Here is an 18658-nt window from a genome sequence, read left to right as displayed (position 1 = left end):
CACTTCAGGTTTACAGGCCCTCATGCACGTCTCTATCCAGGGACAACGTGGAGCCTCCCAATTTTTGGCTGCCCTGCCTAAGGGCTATACTACAATAGACCCACTTCCTTCCAATGGGCACTTCAGGTTTACAGGCCCTCATGCACGTCTCTATCCAGGGACAACGTGGAGCCTCCCAATTTTTGGCTGCCCTGCCTAAGGGCTATACTACAATAGACCCACTTCCTTACAATGGGCACTTCAGGTTTACAGGCCATCATGCACGTCTGTATGCAGGGGCATTGGTGAACCTCACAATTTTGGACTGCCCTGGCAAAGGAAAATACTACAAAGACTCACTTCCTCAAAATGGGCACATTAGACTCAAGAGGCCTTCATGTACGTCTCTTCTCAGGGACATCGGAGTGCCACACAATGTTTTCACGTAAAATCTTTCATGTATTAATCTCAAAAAGTAACATACACCAGCTCTATCTCACTATTGGGTATGTGCCCTTAACATTTCCGCCATGAAAAATCATTTTGGGGTCATTTTGGAAGGTTTTCTGGTGAGTCCGTAAAAATGGCGTAAAACGCGGACAAAATTGTTCACAGCTGTGACTTTTTAGTGATAAATGCTTCAAGGGGTCTTCCCCATGCTGTTGCCATGTCATTTGAGCACTCTTCTGAGACTTTTGTGACATTTTTAGGGTTTCTCCATGCTGCCGGGGGGTCATTTCACAAAAATACTCGGGTCTCCCATAGGATAACATTGGGCTCGTTGCTCGGGCCGAGTACACGAGTATCTTGGGAGGCTCGGCCCGAGCTTCGAGCACCCGAGCTTTTTAGTACTCGCTCATCACTAGTTAAGAGATATATGGAGGAGACAGATTATGGATGGCTTTCTAGGTCAGTGTTAGTAGTTTGAATTGGATACGGTAGAAGATTGGAAGCCAATGGAGGGTTTTGCAGAGGGGAGAAGCAGGGCGGTATTGAGGAGAGAGGTGGATCAGTCAGGCAGCAGAATTAAGGATGGACTGTAGAGGGGCAAGATGGTTAGCAGGAAGGCGACAGAGGAGGATGTTGCACTAGTCCAGGCGGGAGATTATGAGGGCATGCACTAGCATTTTTGAAGTAAAGGGGTCCGGTGCAACAGGCCTGAACACAGAAGTATCCCCCAGTGCCCCCAGCACCAACACACCCACCCAGGACCTCCAAATTTCAGTAGCGTGCAGTGGTGTTAAAGGAGTACTTGCCCGGGGTTATTGCCCCGAGCCACGTTACACTGTTTATTTTCATGTAAGAAAAAACAGACAGCACATGGATTGCATCCAAATGGCAATGTGGGTTGCTCGTAATTTTTCATGAACCTATAGACTTATATAGATATGCATAATTGTCATCTGTGACTCAAATCAAAAAGAGATGTGTCTCGCTTATTTTTTATTGACACATAGTCTGCAAGAAACACAGACTTACAGTATACACAGCTTTATAGATTACTAGCTGTAGTACTTGGGCGTTGCCCAAGATAGTAACTGTCTCTCTCCCAGTCTCTGTATGTGTGTCGCTGTCTGTCTTTCTCTCTGTCTGTCTCTTTCCTTGTCTGTCTGTGTCTATGTCTCTGTCTGTCTGTTTCTATCTCTCTGTCTGTATTTGTATCAGTCTATCTGTCTCCATCTCTGTGTCTGTCTGTCTCTATCGCTGTGTCTGTCTTTATGTGTGTGTCTGTCTGTCTCTCTCTTTCCCCGTCTGTCTCTTTCCCCATCTGTCTCTTTCCCCCTCTGTCTCTTTGCTCGTCTATCTCTTTGCTCGTCTGTCTCTTTGCCCGTCTGTCTCTTTGCTCGTCTGTCTCTTTGCCCGTCTGTCTCTTTGCTCATCTGTCTCTTTCCTCGTCTGTCTCTTTCCTCGTCTGTCTCTTTCCTTATGTATCTCTTTCCCGGTCTGTTTCTTTCCCGGTCTGTCTCTTTCCAGGTCTGTCTCTTTGCCCGTCTGTCTCTTTGCCCATCAGTCTCTATGCCCGTCTGTCTCTTTCCAGGGCTGTCTCATTCCAGGGCTGTCTCTTTCCAGGTCTGTCTCTTTGCCCTTCTGTCTCTTTGCCCATCTGTCTCTTTGCCTCTCTGTCTCTTTCCAAGGCTGTCTCTTTCTAGGTCTGTCTCTTTCCCCGTCTGTCTCTTTCAAGGTCTGTTTCTTTCCCCGTCTGTCTCTTTCCCTGTCTGTCTCTTTCCCTGTCTGTCTCTTTCCAGGTTTGTCTCTTTCCAGGTCTGTCGCTTTGCCCGTCTGTCTCTTTCCAGGGCTGTCTCTTTCCAGGGCTGTCTCTTTCCAGAGCTGTCTCTTCCAGGTCTGTCTCTTTGCCTGGCTGTCTCTTTCCAGGGCTGTCTCTTTCCAGGGCTCTCTCTTTGCCCATCTGTCTCTTTGCCTGTCTGTCTCTGTCTGTCTCTTTGCACGTCTTTCTCTGTCTGTCTCTCTGTCTCTATCTCTCTGTCTCTTTCCCCATCTGTCTTTGTCTGTGTCTGTCTGTCTTTCTGTGTCTCTCTCTCTATCCTTCTCCCCACCGACATCTTATTACCTCACACATAAGCTTCTTATACTAAGTTTATTTTGTTCTTATAGCAACCACTGACAGTTGCTATTAATAACCTATAGCTCTTACATCCATTCAGTTTAATGGAGCCAGGATTTTTGGAGAGTAACTGTAAAGCGCGGGGTTAAATTTTCCCACCCAAACATAGTCTTTGACGTTCCCTGAGGCACATAGAGTGTCTGTGCAAAATTTTGTGGCTGTAGCTGAGATGGTGCAGATGCCAATCCCGGACATACATACACACATACATACATACATACACACTCACATACACACATTCAGCTTTATATATTAGATAATGGGTATATCTTCTACATAGAGTAAAAACTGGATGTCTGAATGAGGCCTTAGTTGGTCTGCAGGAACATCATGGAATAAGGTTGAAGTCTAAGTACATTCCCCTTCCTGATCGTCTGTATTGCGTCTAGTAATGTCTTGTGCATCATTGATGAGCTTCAGTTCACACCGTTATTGCTGTTTTCCACATTGCTTTTTCTCAGAACAGACTTTTCCTACTTTGAAGCAGTTTAAAAGCTGTTAAAATTTTACTTGCAGTGTCTTAGGTCTTGATAATGTTTAGCGGGACCTACTGCAACATGAGCCCTGATCTTTTTACTGCATCTAAATTATTTTCTTGCTGAAGATGAGTATTCTTCAATCCGCTTTGTATACTTTACCAGTAAACATGTGGTGTTCTCCAGTTCTGTTCTATGCACAAGGCTGTGTTCACACATGCTGGCCTTGTTTCCCTGGCAAGTACAGGTATATAAATAAATATATTATTATAGGCGGAAACTCTTGCATAGGGGCCAGATATACATGAAAACTAAAACAGTCTAATTTACTGATGTTTTTCTGTGCAACCCTAGATGGTCCAGAAGGATGGAGTAGTGGATGGTTGGTGGATGGCAACCATGTCCCAACAAGGCTGCAATGTCAGCAAGAAGGGAGCAGAGTCCTGTTTTGGGAAGAGACCTGGTATGCCCCATTAGTGTCCCCATTAGTGTGAAAATGACCTTGCCAAAATCTATAGAGTATCAGACAAAAATAGTGTAGCACCCCTGAGACCATCAGGGTGCTACAATGTTCTGCATCCCCACGAAAATACAGGGCCCACCCCCTTAGGGACCCAGTACCCCAGTGCTGGTACCAACAAAAACCCAGGTAATCCCAGTTTTTCCCCAACAATCCACCATACTATGGTACCCAGCTAGGGTGGGACCAATGGATGGTCGCCTAGAGGTGGAGCCAATCCAGTCCACTAGTTGACCAGGTGGGAGGGGCAGACTGTGGAGAGATTAGTCAGAGAAAGTGTCAGGCAGGCGAGAAGTGAAAGTGGAAGCTGAGTGACGTCCTGACTCGGGTTGACGGTGACTTGGTACCCAGGAGAAGTGGTTGCGGGTGGAGTACTCCCGGAACTACGCACTGACAGTATACAGGACCCTAGGACAGGAAAGAGCTTCAAGCTCACCTGTTAACACCTGCACAGCAAAGGGACCTTCAAGGATCTTGCTGACCCTAAAGAATCCAAAGACTCAGTAGCAAAGGGAGAACCGGGGACAGGACCAGAGAATCCAACCCCAGAGGATTCAAGCTACCGTCAGGTGGACAGAAGTGGACAAATCACAGAACAGAGACCCCCAGTTATTCTATACCATGTGGACCCTCTTACCAGAGACAGGTGCAGGGGAAGAAGGTACCAGAGAACCAAACTGGCATTGGGACAAAGGGGACCTGGAGGCGAAACCAGTTGGCCTCGGGCAACCAGTCCACATCTATCAGCAGTGAGTAAACCAGTTGCACTAAACACCTGTGTGGACTCCCTTCTTCTGACGCCCATTGCACCATACACCCTCTGGGAAAAAACCCTACTTGCAAAGGGTCTATCTTTCTAGCTGCCAATACCACCAGCCCCAGAGGAGACATTCTGCAGCGGCGGCTCCCTACCCTTAGTCGCAACACCGCAAGTGGCATCACATGTGAACATTATCTTATTCTCCCCTATAAATATCCCCATTACAAAAAGGGCTCAGGGCACGGACCGGGTAACGGCCACCACCGTAACTTCCCCGAAACCTGTAGTACCCGGAACTGAGTATCCCATATCCCTGGGTGCTACAATAGCATTTGCATAATAATTTAGAACGTAGTGTATGTGTTTCCTCCCTGCCCCCTATTAAAATAATATATATAAAATACACAGAACACATAACACAAAGATGGTTTTCTATGTAATACTTCAAATTATTAGTCACACAGTTAGTTAGTGAATAACAAATATCAACATTTTGGTAGTAAACAAGTCCACAGTCCAAAACTAATGGACCAATAACACACCTGATAAAGGGAATAAATACCACCCTGAAATAACCAAATATTATCGCCACATAGTGGTAACCAGTAGCCACCAACCCGTTACTGAACAAGTCCACCATACAAAGACCAATATATTAATATACCACATACAAAAGATAAATGCCACTATATCATGACTGGACCACAAATTACCACCATGTAGTAACCAATAATATCACATTAGTGATTATTATCATAAACCAGAATACTATTACATACTAGTGCATCTCAATAAATTAGAATATCATCAAAAAGTAAATTTATTTCAGTAATTCAATACAAAAAGGGAAACACATATATTATATAGAGTCATTACACACAGAGGGATCTATTTCAAGTGTTTATTGCTGTTAATGTTGATGATTATGACTTACAGCCAATGAAAACTCAAAAGTCATTATCTTAGAAAACTGGAATATTATATAAGCCAACTGAAAAATTATTTTAAACTCAGAAATGTTGGCCTACTGAAAAGTCTGTACAGTAAATGCACTCAATACTTGGTCGGGGCTCCTTTTGCATGAATTACTGCATCAATGCGGCGTGGCATGGAGGTGATCAGCTTCTGGCACTGCTGAGGTGTTATGGAAACCCAGGTTGCTTTGATAGCAGCCTTCAGCTCGTCTGCATTGTTGGGTCTGGTGTCTCTCAGCTTCCTCTTGACAATACCCCATAGATTCTCTAGGGGGTTTAGGTCAGGCGACTGCAACCGAAGCAGATTTTGAGTTAAAATTTTTTACTGCAAATTCCTGCAGCAAATCTGCATCTTCTGGTAAAAAAAATGCGTTTATACACCGTTCACACACATGCAGTTTTTGATGCAGTTTTAATGCGGTGTTTTTTTCCCAGAAGATGCAGATTTGCTGCAGGAATATGCAGTAAAACTTGCTGTATCTGACAAACTCAGCTCTGCTACATCTGATAATCTTACCTCTGCTGCATCTTGACCTGCGGTGAGGTCACTGAGTTAATTAAGTTCACCTCAGGTCAGGTAATTTGAGTTCATAGGTGTGGGATCATCTGAAGGTGTTACCAGAGTTCAATGCCTGCAAGTGTCCAACACCTGTGAACTCAGGGACATCACAGTTCTCAGCTGTGGCTTAGTCAGTAACTGTGGCTGGAGTTGCAGCAGAGCAGTCCTGTTCTGCCCTGCTGCCACTCCAGCATGTAGTAGAGTTGGTGTTACGAACCGGCGCCGCCATAGCTGCAAGCAGCTTGCTGCGGTTCCTGTTGCGCCCAGGCGCCGGCTGCCATTCTTGGCCGTGCCTCAGGTCGTCCAGTTGGCTGCTTCTTCCACCACATCTAAGTGTGGAGAGGCGGCTAGTGTGCATGCCTGCGCTGATGTACCCCAGCCAGAGTCTAAGTCCGGTGTTTTGCCTACTGAGTATGCTCAGCCTGATTGTGTCATTTCTGAGACTAAGTCCTCAGTTCAGGCTACTGAGCATGCTCCCACAATTAATCCTAAAAGCCTCTTTGCACAGGTACTTGGACTTCGTGCTGTGTCTAAGTTCTGGAATGTGCCTACTGAGCGTGCTCAGGCAGATAGTCTGATTTCTGAGTCTGTTGTTCAGGCTACTAAGCATGCTAAGGCACTTACTGCATCAGAGGCTAGGTCCGGTAAGGACCTCACTGAGCATGTCCGTGAGGTGGCAGGCCCTGATAGGGTAGAGAGTGTCAGGTGTCCTGATGACGTGGCCACTCCGGACTGGCTCGCAGAGGACCGCCCCTATGATCTGGCACCTCACCATTGGTCATCAGACGATGACTGGTGAGGTGTTTGGGGCGTGGCTGCCATGAGGTCATCAATGAGGTGGCAGTTCCGGATAGGCCGCTGGTGACGTCGCTGATGATATGGCACTCTGCTATTGGACCTTGGTGGTTCGACCATGGGTTTGGGGCGGATCTAGGTTATAAAAGGGGCTGGAAACAACATGGAGGTGTGCAGTTTTCACTTAGAATTCATGGTGGCATAAGCCTTGTTGGAAGCGGTAGGTAGGGCTAGGAGAATGGTGCCTGTCACGCCAAGATTCGTGGCTCAGCACATGAGGTTCAGGCGCCGTGCTTCCTTGCTACCATTCCTGTAGTGCTATAGCAGTCCAGTGGCGTTAACTGGGCTGCGGCTGCTGAGTCACCTGTCCAGTTGTGCCTCCTATGCACACGGACAGCATACCTGCTGCGTCACCTGTCCGAGAGTGCCCTCTACGCACACGGACAACGCACCTGTTGCGCCACCTGTTCAGTTGTGCCTCCTACGCGCATGGACAGCATACCTCAGGACCCCTGTGGAGTTAACAGGGTGTTCCAGAATTGGGTGTGTGAACCTATTATCCTCCTTGGCTTCCCAGTCAACGCTACTGGTGTGATCCCTTGGCCTGATGTGTCCTCTACACACGTGGCCATTCGAGTAGTGACCAGAAACGCTAATCGAAGGACCGCTCGGCCTGTCGTGTCTGGAACACATGGCCGACAGGGCGCTGTCGCAGCGGTCTTCTCGGTCAACGCTACCTGGTCACCATCCGGCCTGACGTGTTCCCTGCACACGTGGTCGGGGTTGCGCCAATTCCACCGAAACGCTAACTGGGTTGTCGGTCCGGTCTGACGTGTCACAACACATGTGACCGGTTCCCTGGGTTATCTCAGAGCCATCCAGCTCTACAGTCTCCGCCTAACCCACAGGGTGCCAACAGCTCCATTACCATCTGGAGCACGGTGGGCCCCGACTAGCGGTTGGGATATATACCCCCTGGTCCTAATCTGCCGGTTCCCCCGTAACAGTTGGGATTGTCGTAGGACATCATGTTTGTGGATTTATGCCAGACCTGGGTATGTTGTGGTAATAAAAAAATAATTAAAACAAAGTATTTTTCCCTGCTTTAGCTATTGGATTAGTGATGGGGGGTCTCATAGACCTCAACCCATCACTAATTATGGCTTAGTGACAGTTGTGTGCTGTCATTAACTTCTTATTACCCTGATTGCCACCTCACCAGGGCAATCGGGCAGAGCCAGGTAAAGCACCGGGATTGTCGCAGCTAAGATGCCACAATTCCGGGGTGGCTGCAGGCTGCTATTCTTAGCCTGGAGGGGTTCCAATAACCATGGGCCTCCCCATGCTGAGAATACCATCCTCCAACTGTTGGCTTTATCTTGGTTGGGCATCAAAATTAGGGGGAACCACACGTCGTTTTTTTAAATTATTTATTTATTTACATATTAAAAAAAAACTGCATGCGGTTCCTCTTATTTGATACCCAGCCAAGATAAGCCCACGGCTGGGGGTGGCAACCCATAGCCGTGACTTTATCTGTGTTGTTATTACTATAGAGGGGACTCTTTAAAAAACATTATTTATTTTACACTGCAGTATAACGCCGCAAACAGTGCCTGTGATACAGCAAGGCTCAGTAAGTATATGCTCCTGATTTATCCCTTTATTTTACGGGCTGTTTGGGTCCCCATAGACTTATACGGTGTTCGGCATCTGGGCAGATGTTAAGGTTCGCGTGCAAACCCGAACAGGACTTTTTATTATGTCCGGCCTGACCCACCGGACACCAACATCTGCGGGTTTGCTCATCAATATCAATGATGTCTCCCTTTGTGTCACATTAAGTAGTAATATCTGACTATGTGCTCAAATTCTATCATCGGGGTGCACACTCCCCAGTGGCAATATTACAGTAGTAGCAGTCACCATTTCTGCTACCATCCAGTAACAACATCTACCTTCTAAGCCTCAATACAGATGGAACATCCCAAATTGTGGCTCTATGACTTTATAATGTATGGGACACAATACGGAATACGTGAAGGATGTCGCCAAGGAAACTCTGTGTGCGGATGTGACTTCAGGTGGGGTGCGTGATACTAACTTGGTTCTTCAGGCTGGTGTCCATCACCCCTCTGGCAGTCAGTAACACACACAACACCAGAGTTCGCTTAGCTAACCAGAATCGTTTTCTTCTTCCCACTATTTTGACAGACATGACCTTCCTTTCCTTCCTTCCTCTCCATGTGGGGTATTGCTTCTTGACCTGTTCCCCCCCACTATCTTGGATCTTGTTCTCAAGCTCGGGAGTCTGTGTTTCCTACCAGTTAACTCTGTTCACCTTTGTCAGATTCTGGGCTCCGATGGCTCTCTAGCCGGACGATTCACCCTCCAGGGTCCGTCGTTTCCTCCTCCTCCTCCTCCTCCCCTCTCTGTGGATGCCATTACAATGTTGTACAACATAGCCTAAGAGCTGTGGGTAGAGGTAAGGCCATGGGGCAGGGGCAAAGATCTGTGGGGCAAGGGCAGTGTTCTTGAAGCTAGGGCATAGCGGACGGCAGGCAGTTCTTTCACTGCTCAGAGTTCTGCACTCCAGCAGAGGGGGGTACAACGTGCGCAAAACAACTGGGAGAGAGAGAAACAAACAGAAAACTTCTGCCGCTTGAGATCAACTTCAGGGGATGGGACCTCCTGGCCTATTGCCTCCAAATGGAATACAGAACAGTCCCGTATCTTTCGGTGCAACGAGCACAACTGGGGGGCTGTTCACAGAGTCACCTTTCTGATTCATATCTATGCAGATTGTGGCTGACCTCCCATCCTGGTGGCCTTGGATTTGACCACCTTAACATATATCACTGAGTGGGCCCCCTGCACAGCGTTTACTACAACTGAGTGACCCGCTGCTTTTGGGGCCCCGACCTGGGACTCCAGTGCAGTGCTGGGAAAGCTGACTTTTGTTTCCCCGCTAGGATGGCTGGTTTGTGGGGCTAGTGCAATCAGGGTACCATCTTTTGGTAACGATTCTTCGGGGTGCAACACCTCCCAGAATGCTCTCTCAGCCAGCGCTTGCACGACCGCAACCATGCACCACCCGGGGTTCCATCTTCCTTGATAAAGCGCAGTCTTCCCACAGCAGGACCCTCACACATCGACCCGGCATTGCTGTACACTTTGTTGCCGGTCCCCTCCACTTGAATGAAGCCATAGCACTGCTCGTGTTCAGGTAACGGATCACCCCGTGGGTAAAGCGGCTGCCATTTGTGTCGCCGCCAGAGAATGCCAGCTGAATCTGGACCCAAGCCTCCCGTTTCTTCTTTCCCTCAATAACGCGGGCCATCCACTTAAATTCATTGGGTTGCAAGGTCAGGGGCTTTTGCCACATAGTGTCGAGCTGGGGCCTTTTTGCGGGGAGCTCACTCACGGTCAGTACAATCAGGGGTGAATGTGTTTTCAGTGGCACCTCCGGACTGGTGTTTCTTGGCGTAGTCCTGACTCTTACGCTGGCCACGATGGCTTCAGCTGCTGCATCCTCTCTCCTTGGCTGCAGGGCTGCTTGGGGGCTGTCGCTGCGACAGTTGCCTGGAATGGTGGGGCTTGTTGCTTAGCGGCCTCTAAGTGGTGCCATGAGTCTCACTCTCTGGGGGCCTCCTTCTACAACGGTAGACCTCCCAACCGCCCCAACTTCACCTCTGTAGCCATTTGGGTGACCCAGTCTAACCAGCTATGGCAGTCATTATGGGTGTGCAGCCCATACCAGTGGCCGTCTCTCGTTACACATGGCTCCATACTCCGGTCTCGCTCATCTCGAGTCATCTTGCTCTCCACTATCCACAGAAATGGTGCCAATCTATATTGTTGGAGGGAGTCTCCATCTTCTAGACTGCACATTCCAGGGTGGGGCCTCTGCCAGCTCCTACACCTGGTTTTTCAGAGCAACCACCCATTACCCATCAGCTTCCTGGGAAATCTGGGCTCTCTCTTCGGTACACCCACCAGAGCTGGGCACCATTTAACAGGGTGTTTCTTAATACCCAGCCTTCAAGCACACAGAGTTCAGCTTTGCGCTCTTTTTCCACTGTACCACCCACAATAGTTGAAGCTTGTTTCTTGTCCAACGCCATGTACTAATATCCTTGTTTTCACGCCAGTAGTCTTTTACTCTTAGGCATCTTCCCAGCAGCCTTCTCTGGTAGGTTGTGCGGGAATCGACACAGCTCGTAGTGCCACTTGATGGAAGGTGCCGGCCCTGTGCCACACAGGCACAGTACTCCTTCGTGTCCATAACCCTGCTGACAGTTGCCATTGTGGACAATCGGTAACACATGCAACACCAGAGTTTGCACTTAGCTAACCAGAATTGTTCACTTTTATTCTTCACACCGTATAACAGACATGGCCTTCCTTCCTCTCCGTGCTCCTTGACCTATTCCCTTTCGCTATCTTAGATCTCGTCCTGAAACTTCAGGGTCTGTGTCTCCTTCCCCCTAGACTTGCCTCTAGATGGCAGCCGTTGGTACAAACATATACCTCTTATAATATTCAACAGTCTATACACTTCCTGACAGAAGTTTTGTTGCTTATCCATGTTATGTAAATAAAAGCTTATAACTTGACTTTAAATTCATCCATTGGTTTTATAAATTACTCTTTTGAAAGTTGAAACCCTCCTAAATTTGGTTTAGATTATGAAAATAAAGTTGCTGCAAAGCTGAAATAGTGATCATTTAATGAACACAGAAAGGTCAGATTTTGGCAAGACAAAAGTTTTGTCGCCCACAGAAAGTAAAGTGAAATTCAAACAAATAATTAACTTCTAATACAAAGATATGTTGCATAACATTGGTGAATGAAGTTGTGGTGCTATTAGAGCCATATTTAATATTTTGTGTGACTTCCATAAGCTTGAAGGACTGCATCCATGCAGTTCAACAATGATTCATACAATTTATTGATGAAGTCATCAGGAATAGCAAAGAATGCAGTCTTACATGCCTCCCAGAGTTCATCTAGATTCTTTGGTTTTGTCTTCCAAGCTTCCTCTTTCATCCTACCCCAAACATGCTCAATGATGTTCATGTCTGGTTGACTGGGCTGGCCAGTCCTTGAGCATTCTTTGCCAGGAGGAACTTTGTTGTAGAAATGGATGTATGAGATGGAGCACCATCCTGCTGCAGAATTTGACCCCTTTTATGATTGGGAATATTAGAGGTAGCTAATACTTCTTAAAATGTTAGGCTATTGATTTTGCCTTCCACCTTGCAAATGTTTTGCACACCCCCATACTGAATGTATCCTCAGACCATGATCTTTCCACCACCAAACTTAACTGTTTTCTGGGTGTATTTTGGATCCATACGGGCTCCAGTAGGTCTCCTACAGTATTTGCGGCGACTGTGGTGTAATTCAACTGAAGATTCATCAGAGAAATCCACCTTCTGCCACTTTTCCAGCGTCCATCTGTTTAGCAGGCTGTGGGACTTGGCAAATGCCACACGTTTTTTTAATTGCCTTTTGTGTAGTGCTGGCTTCTGGGCACTGATTTGACCATGGAGGCCATTTCGAGACAGAATCCTACAAACTGTTCTAGTTGACACAGGGACTTGAGGTGACCAGTTAATTTTTACAGACTGACTCTGTTCATAATTACAATAGAATATTAAATAAAGGCTAAATGCCAAAGAATTTACAAATGTAAAAATATTTTATTTACCAATGCGAATCGAGAACACACAGATAGTGCAAAATAGTGAAGGTTAAAATCAATACACACAAAGACAGGGCAGCTGTGCGTGTCAGGATTATATTAAACACCAAAAATTGGCTCCATGATATTTAGAAAGAAAAAATATTGTCTGAGAGGCCAGAAGCAATCAGAGATGGCGCAAACAAAGATTCCGTAAATCTATATATATAATTGCCTTATTCTGTCTGTCTGTCTGTCTATCTGTCTGTCTGTCTTGCTCCAAAATTGTGTCCTTACAGTGACAACCGTCGGATTGGCCGCTGGGCTCGGCCTGGCCCCACCCCTCCACACGGATTGGCCGCTCGACTCGGCCCCGCCCCCCGCATGGATTAACCGTTTGGCCAGGCCCGCCCCCCGCACGCGATGCCCGCTAGGCCACGCCCCTGCACGCGATGCCCGCTGGCCCCGCCCCCCGCATGGATCAACCGTTTGGCCAGGCCCGACCCCCGCACGCGATGCCCGCTAGGCCATGCCCCCCGCATGCGATGCCCGCTGGCCCCGACGCCCGCATGGATTAACCGTTTGGCCAGGCCCGCCCCCTGCACGCGATGCCCACTGGATTAAACGTTTGGCCAGGCCCGCTCCCCGCACACAATGCCCGCTAGGCCACGCCCCCCGCACGCGATGCCCGCTAGGCCACGCCCCGCACGTGATGCCTGTTAGGCCACGGCCCCGGCACGCAATGCCCGCTAAGCCACTCCCCCCACAATGCCCGCTAGGCCACGCCCCCGCACGCGATGCCCGCTAGGCCACGTCCCCCGCATGCGATGCCCGCTAGGCCACGCCCCCCGCATGCGATGCCCGCTAGGCCACGCCCCCCGCACACGTTGGGCACCTGTACACCACCCCCCAGGACTACTCCTCCCATTATACTCCTCCTATTATACTCCTCCTATTATACTCCTCCTATTATACTCCTCTCTGAGGGGTTCGCAGCATGGGGGATGGAGCATGATGGGGAGTGCAGCATGGGGGATGGAGCACGATGGGGGGTGCAGCATGAGGGGTGGACCACGATGGGGGGTGCAGCATGGGGGGTGGACCACGATGGGGGGTGACCAGAATGGGGGGATGAAACATGATGGGGGGTGTGCAGCATGGGGGATGGAGCACGATGGGGGGTGCAGCATGGGGGTTGGACCACGATGGGGGGTGCCTACAATGGGGGATGAAACACGATGGGGGGTGCACAGCATGGGGGATGGAGCACGATGGGGGGTGCAGCATGGGGGATAGAGCACGATAGTGGGTGCGCAGAATGGGGGATGGAGCACGATGGGGGGTGCGTAGAATGGGGGATGGAGCATGATGGGGGGTGCGTAGCATGGGGGATGGAGCACGATGGGGCGCATAGCATGGGGGATGGAGCACAATGGGGAGTGCAGCATGGGGGATGGAGCACGATGGGGGGTGCCCAGAATGGGGGGATGAAACACGATGGGGGGTGCGTAGCATGGGGGATGGAGCATGATGGGGGGTGCGCAACATGGGGGATGGAGCATGATGGGGGGTGCGCAGTATGGGGGATGGATCACGATGGGGGGTGCGCAGCATGGGGGATGGAGCACGATGGAGGGTGCGCAGCATGGGGGATGGAGCACGATGGGGGTGCGCAGCATGGGGAATGGAGCATGATGGGGGGTGCGTAGCATGGGGGATGGAGCACGATGGGGGGTGCACACCTCCCCCCAAAAAACACACACACCGCCACACACGCACCATACAACACACCACACACACACTGGGAACCACAAACACCGCCCTACACAGACACCCACACACACAGACAACGCCGCACACACACAACACCCAACACACAAACACCGCGGCACACACAAATATACGCACATACCACACAACACAGACACTGCACAAAACATACCTCCCCAAAACACACACACGCACTCCACACCAACACAAACCGCGCAACACACACAGCACCACACACACACAACGCTACAGACACACAGCACTCCACAAACAACGCAACACACAGAACGCAACACACAAACAACACCGCTCTCACCCCCCGCTACACCTAGACAACACCCAGTACATTTACAGCGCACTACACAAACACTTGGCAACTACACACAACAACATCCATATATATAACAAAAATCATACATTAACTACACAATACGTAAATTCTAGAATACCCAATGCGTAGAATCTGGCCACCTTCTAGTATATATATATATATATATATATAAAGCACCAAATTCAATCACTGGGGGTCTCTCATAGGTTGGGCCACAAAATTGAATTCAAGACAATACAATAAAGCAGTTGAATGAAACAGCAGCAATGTGACAGATATATACATAATGTAATTCCATACAGATGAAGTTTGGATATAACAGTTAATAATAACCATGTGGTATTTCAAAGTCTCATAGTCACCAACCATAAAAAACTGCCATATATAATATGTATGCCAGCATACTCTGCAAGAAGACAGTGTAAATGCAGATTGTAACATATATTACCCATATACAGCACCACATCCTTTAAGCATATTGCACACTGCTAGACAATCAGATGAATACACCTCTCTAGCGGTAAATGAAAAATCATCATGCTGCACGTGTGGAGAAAGGTTCTGCGGGGAAAGATGAAACGACCCACCAATAACGGCCTGACTGGACACGCTGTCCTGCACCTCAACACGTGTTTCGCTTCTGCTTCATCGGGAGGTCCAGGGAGTGTGCTGCCGGCAGTTTAAATCCCACATTGTGGAGCTCATCTGCCAATAGCGGCGCACACCGGCACCCTGAGGCCCGTCCCCCACAACACATCGGTGTCCGGGAAGTTGTCAGTGTGCACACATGCAGCACAGACATCCCATTGGACGCCAGGTGTTGGGGCGAGAGGCATCAGAGAGCCGACGCACGCACAGGCAGGAAGCCAAGGATACCATTAAAAAGTCGGGCAAGGTATGGGTAAAATACAATTAATCAATCCAAGATGGAAGCAATGTGAAGCGCCACCCATTGTTGCCTGGTGATAAGATGGTTTTTCATAGGGATCGGAGACCATTTCCACATTTATCCACTGGGGACTGCCAGATCTATAATTAAAAGCATATAAAATAAAATAAATGTCATGGTACAAACGATGTGATCCAAAACAACCCTCAACTCATCAGCAATGTCGGAGTACAGGAGGTTATTTAATAATCATGCTTCTTAGAATAAAACATAGTATCAAAAATCTACATCATGAAAAAATCATGAAAAAACATGAAAAAGCACGGTGGGAAAAGACTCAGGAATACCATAAATAGTAACAAGGGCCAAAGTTATTTGAGAAAGGGCTTGAAGCTTACGGCATCATTTAATCCCTTAGGCTTGACAGTGTCCAGGATTGTAATCCAGCGAGCTTCCTTCTTATGGAGATTGTTTGTAATATCACCGCCTCTAACCCACATATTGACCTTGTCAAGTCCTCTAAACTTGAGTTGTCTCCAATTACACCTATGTTGTTCCTTGAAGTGTTCCTTGAAGTGTGTCGGTATATTTTTTAATTGGGCTATCTCATCAGGTCTTTGAGCTTTTGCAGCATTTTTTATGTCCCGTATGTGTTCTAGGACCCGTATCCTTAACTCGCGGGTAGTGAGCTCTACATAAATCAGCCCACATGGGCATGATGTCCAGTAGACAACATTCATAGAGCGACAATTGAAAACTTGTAAAATTTTATAGGTTTTTGATTGTGAGGAGTCCCAAAATTGAAATGCCTGATCCATCTGAGGGCAGGCGCCACAGTCACCACATGAAAAAGACCCGTATCTCGGGCCCTGAGTTGTAAACGGATTACTGATGTTGCGTGGTGTGTAATGACTCCTCATAATCAAATCCCTGAGTGTTCTCGATCTCCTAGGGGTAATATCAGGTTTCGGAGTAAGAATGGAGGCGAGATCTTGATCTGCCATAAGTATCGGCCAGTATTTTGGCAATTTGCCAATGGTTGGTGCATCAGTAGTATCCCGACATTTTTCAAAAAAACACAATGGGGATTTACGCGGTTTTTCTTTCATGGGCATAGAGCATGTAAAAAAACCATTGAGAGGGGGAGATTTTCATAAAAAAGTGCTTGCAAGAGAGAGTAGGTGGATATTTGAGCTGGGGACCCGCATGCCACAGGGCTTTAACAATCGTATGGATATCATTATGCACTATTGATACATTGTTGCATTATATGTTGCTGGCTATTACTATTGTGTTATGCTTTTGTATCACTTAAAAAATAATTTTATGGTCAGGTTATTGGATTTTCAGATTGTATTTGCCTCCAAAATGTTGAATCCTTTCCTTATAACCCTTATGCATGCTGTATATTGATTAATATGCGGATAGCTTACATGTTTGATTTGCTTTTCTAGCTCATGTTTTTAAATCTCTCACACATGTTTGTAATTACCCTGATGGGAGTGAGATGTATATAAGGTTCTATGTTTGGAAAGCAGATCAGATTCTGGACCGTGAAGAAGGAGGACTTTACCGCTGAAACGCGTAGTCCTATCTGCGCTATTTTCCTGCGATAATGCTGTTCTGAATTGCTTGGACCATTATATTTTAATGAATTTATGAATAAAAAGAAGGAAAAAAATGTTTAACAGCATCCTGGATTGCTCACGTTATTGCTGGACTCTGCCTTGTCGTTGTTCACATTTGTATGGATGGACTCCTACGTCCTGATCCGGGCACAACGGAGTTAACCAGGTCAGCTGAGGTTCCAGGTGATTCACAGGAGTGAGCTGGTCTACATTGTTGGACATATATATATATATATATATATATATACATTTACGGAATTTCTGTTTGCGCCATCTCTGATCGCTTCTGGCCTCTCAGACAACATTTTTTCTTTCTAAATATCATGGAGCCAATTTTTGGTGTTTAATATAATCCTGACACGCACAGCTGCCCTGTTTTTGTCTGTGTGATTTTAACCTTCACTATTTAGCACTGTCTGTGTGTTCTCGATTCGCATTGTTAAATAAAATATTTTTACTTTTTTAAATTCTTTGGCATTTAGCCTTTATTTAATATTCTATTGTAATTATGAACAAAGTCAGTCTGTGATAATTCATTTCTGTTTTGGTGACTTTGGTCAAAACCAGATGCATATATAATATGGATCAAGGTATTCTTTTTTTGTTAGTAACTTGAGGTGACCAGGCCTGTTGGAGCTCTGCTGCAGTGGAAGATGGGCTGTCTTTCGATTTTCTAACCAACAAACGTTCCTCCTGAGCAGTTGTCTTGCGGGGTCTGTCGGACCTGGGCTTGTCAAAAACATCTCCAGTCTCTTCAAATCTTTTTTTAATTCTTTGTACTTGACGCTGAGACACATTAAAGGTGCCAGCCACCTCTGCAGTGGATCTGTCCTTCAGCCTCTTGATAATCAAGGCTTTGGTCGCAGGGTGGATTTTTGGCATGTTGTCAGAGGTCAAGTTGCAGTTCAAGTGAAGGTCTGGGGTGCTGGGTTTCTTTTTATACACACCCACTAATTAACTGATCATTTAGTGAGCACAGGTGAGGATGTAAACTAGGATTGGGTGCATTATATGACAAGGCGACAGAACTTTTGTCTTGCCAAAATCTGACCTTTCTGTGTTCATTAAATGATCAATATTTCAGCTTTGCAGTAACTTTATTTTCATAACCTAAACCAAATTTGGGAGGGTTCCAGATTTCAAAAGAGTAATTTATAAAACCAATGGATGAATTTAAAGTCAGGTTATAAGCTTTTTTTTTACATAACATGGATAAGCGTCAGAACTTCTGTCAGGGAGTGTAAAGCACAGTACATGTATACAGTGGGGCGCAGACCCCCTTCTACATATGCCCCCAATTGTGGACTAATAGTGTCCCCTATTCTGGCCCCTATACAATATTACTGTCACCCAATTGGCCTTATTCAGTAATATTGTTTCCTATTTGGCTTAATTCACTAATAATGTTCGCCAATCACCCCTATTTAATAATAATGTCTATAATGTCCCCCACTTGACCCCCTACAGTAATTATGTTCCCCACTTGCCTTCATAAACTAATAAAGTATGTTCCCCATTCTGGCCCTTATCCAGTAATTATATTCCCCATCCTGGCTCCTATTTTGCAATATCTAACATCCTGAACTTTATCCTGTAATAATGTTCACAATCCTTTCCCCATCCTGTAATAATTTCCCCATCCTGTATAATGTCCTCTTTCCTAGCCCC

Source organism: Anomaloglossus baeobatrachus, chromosome 1, assembly GCF_048569485.1.
Source record: "Anomaloglossus baeobatrachus isolate aAnoBae1 chromosome 1, aAnoBae1.hap1, whole genome shotgun sequence".
NCBI classification, from domain to species: Eukaryota; Metazoa; Chordata; class Amphibia; order Anura; family Aromobatidae; genus Anomaloglossus; species Anomaloglossus baeobatrachus.
This window is presented reverse-complemented; position numbering follows the sequence as displayed.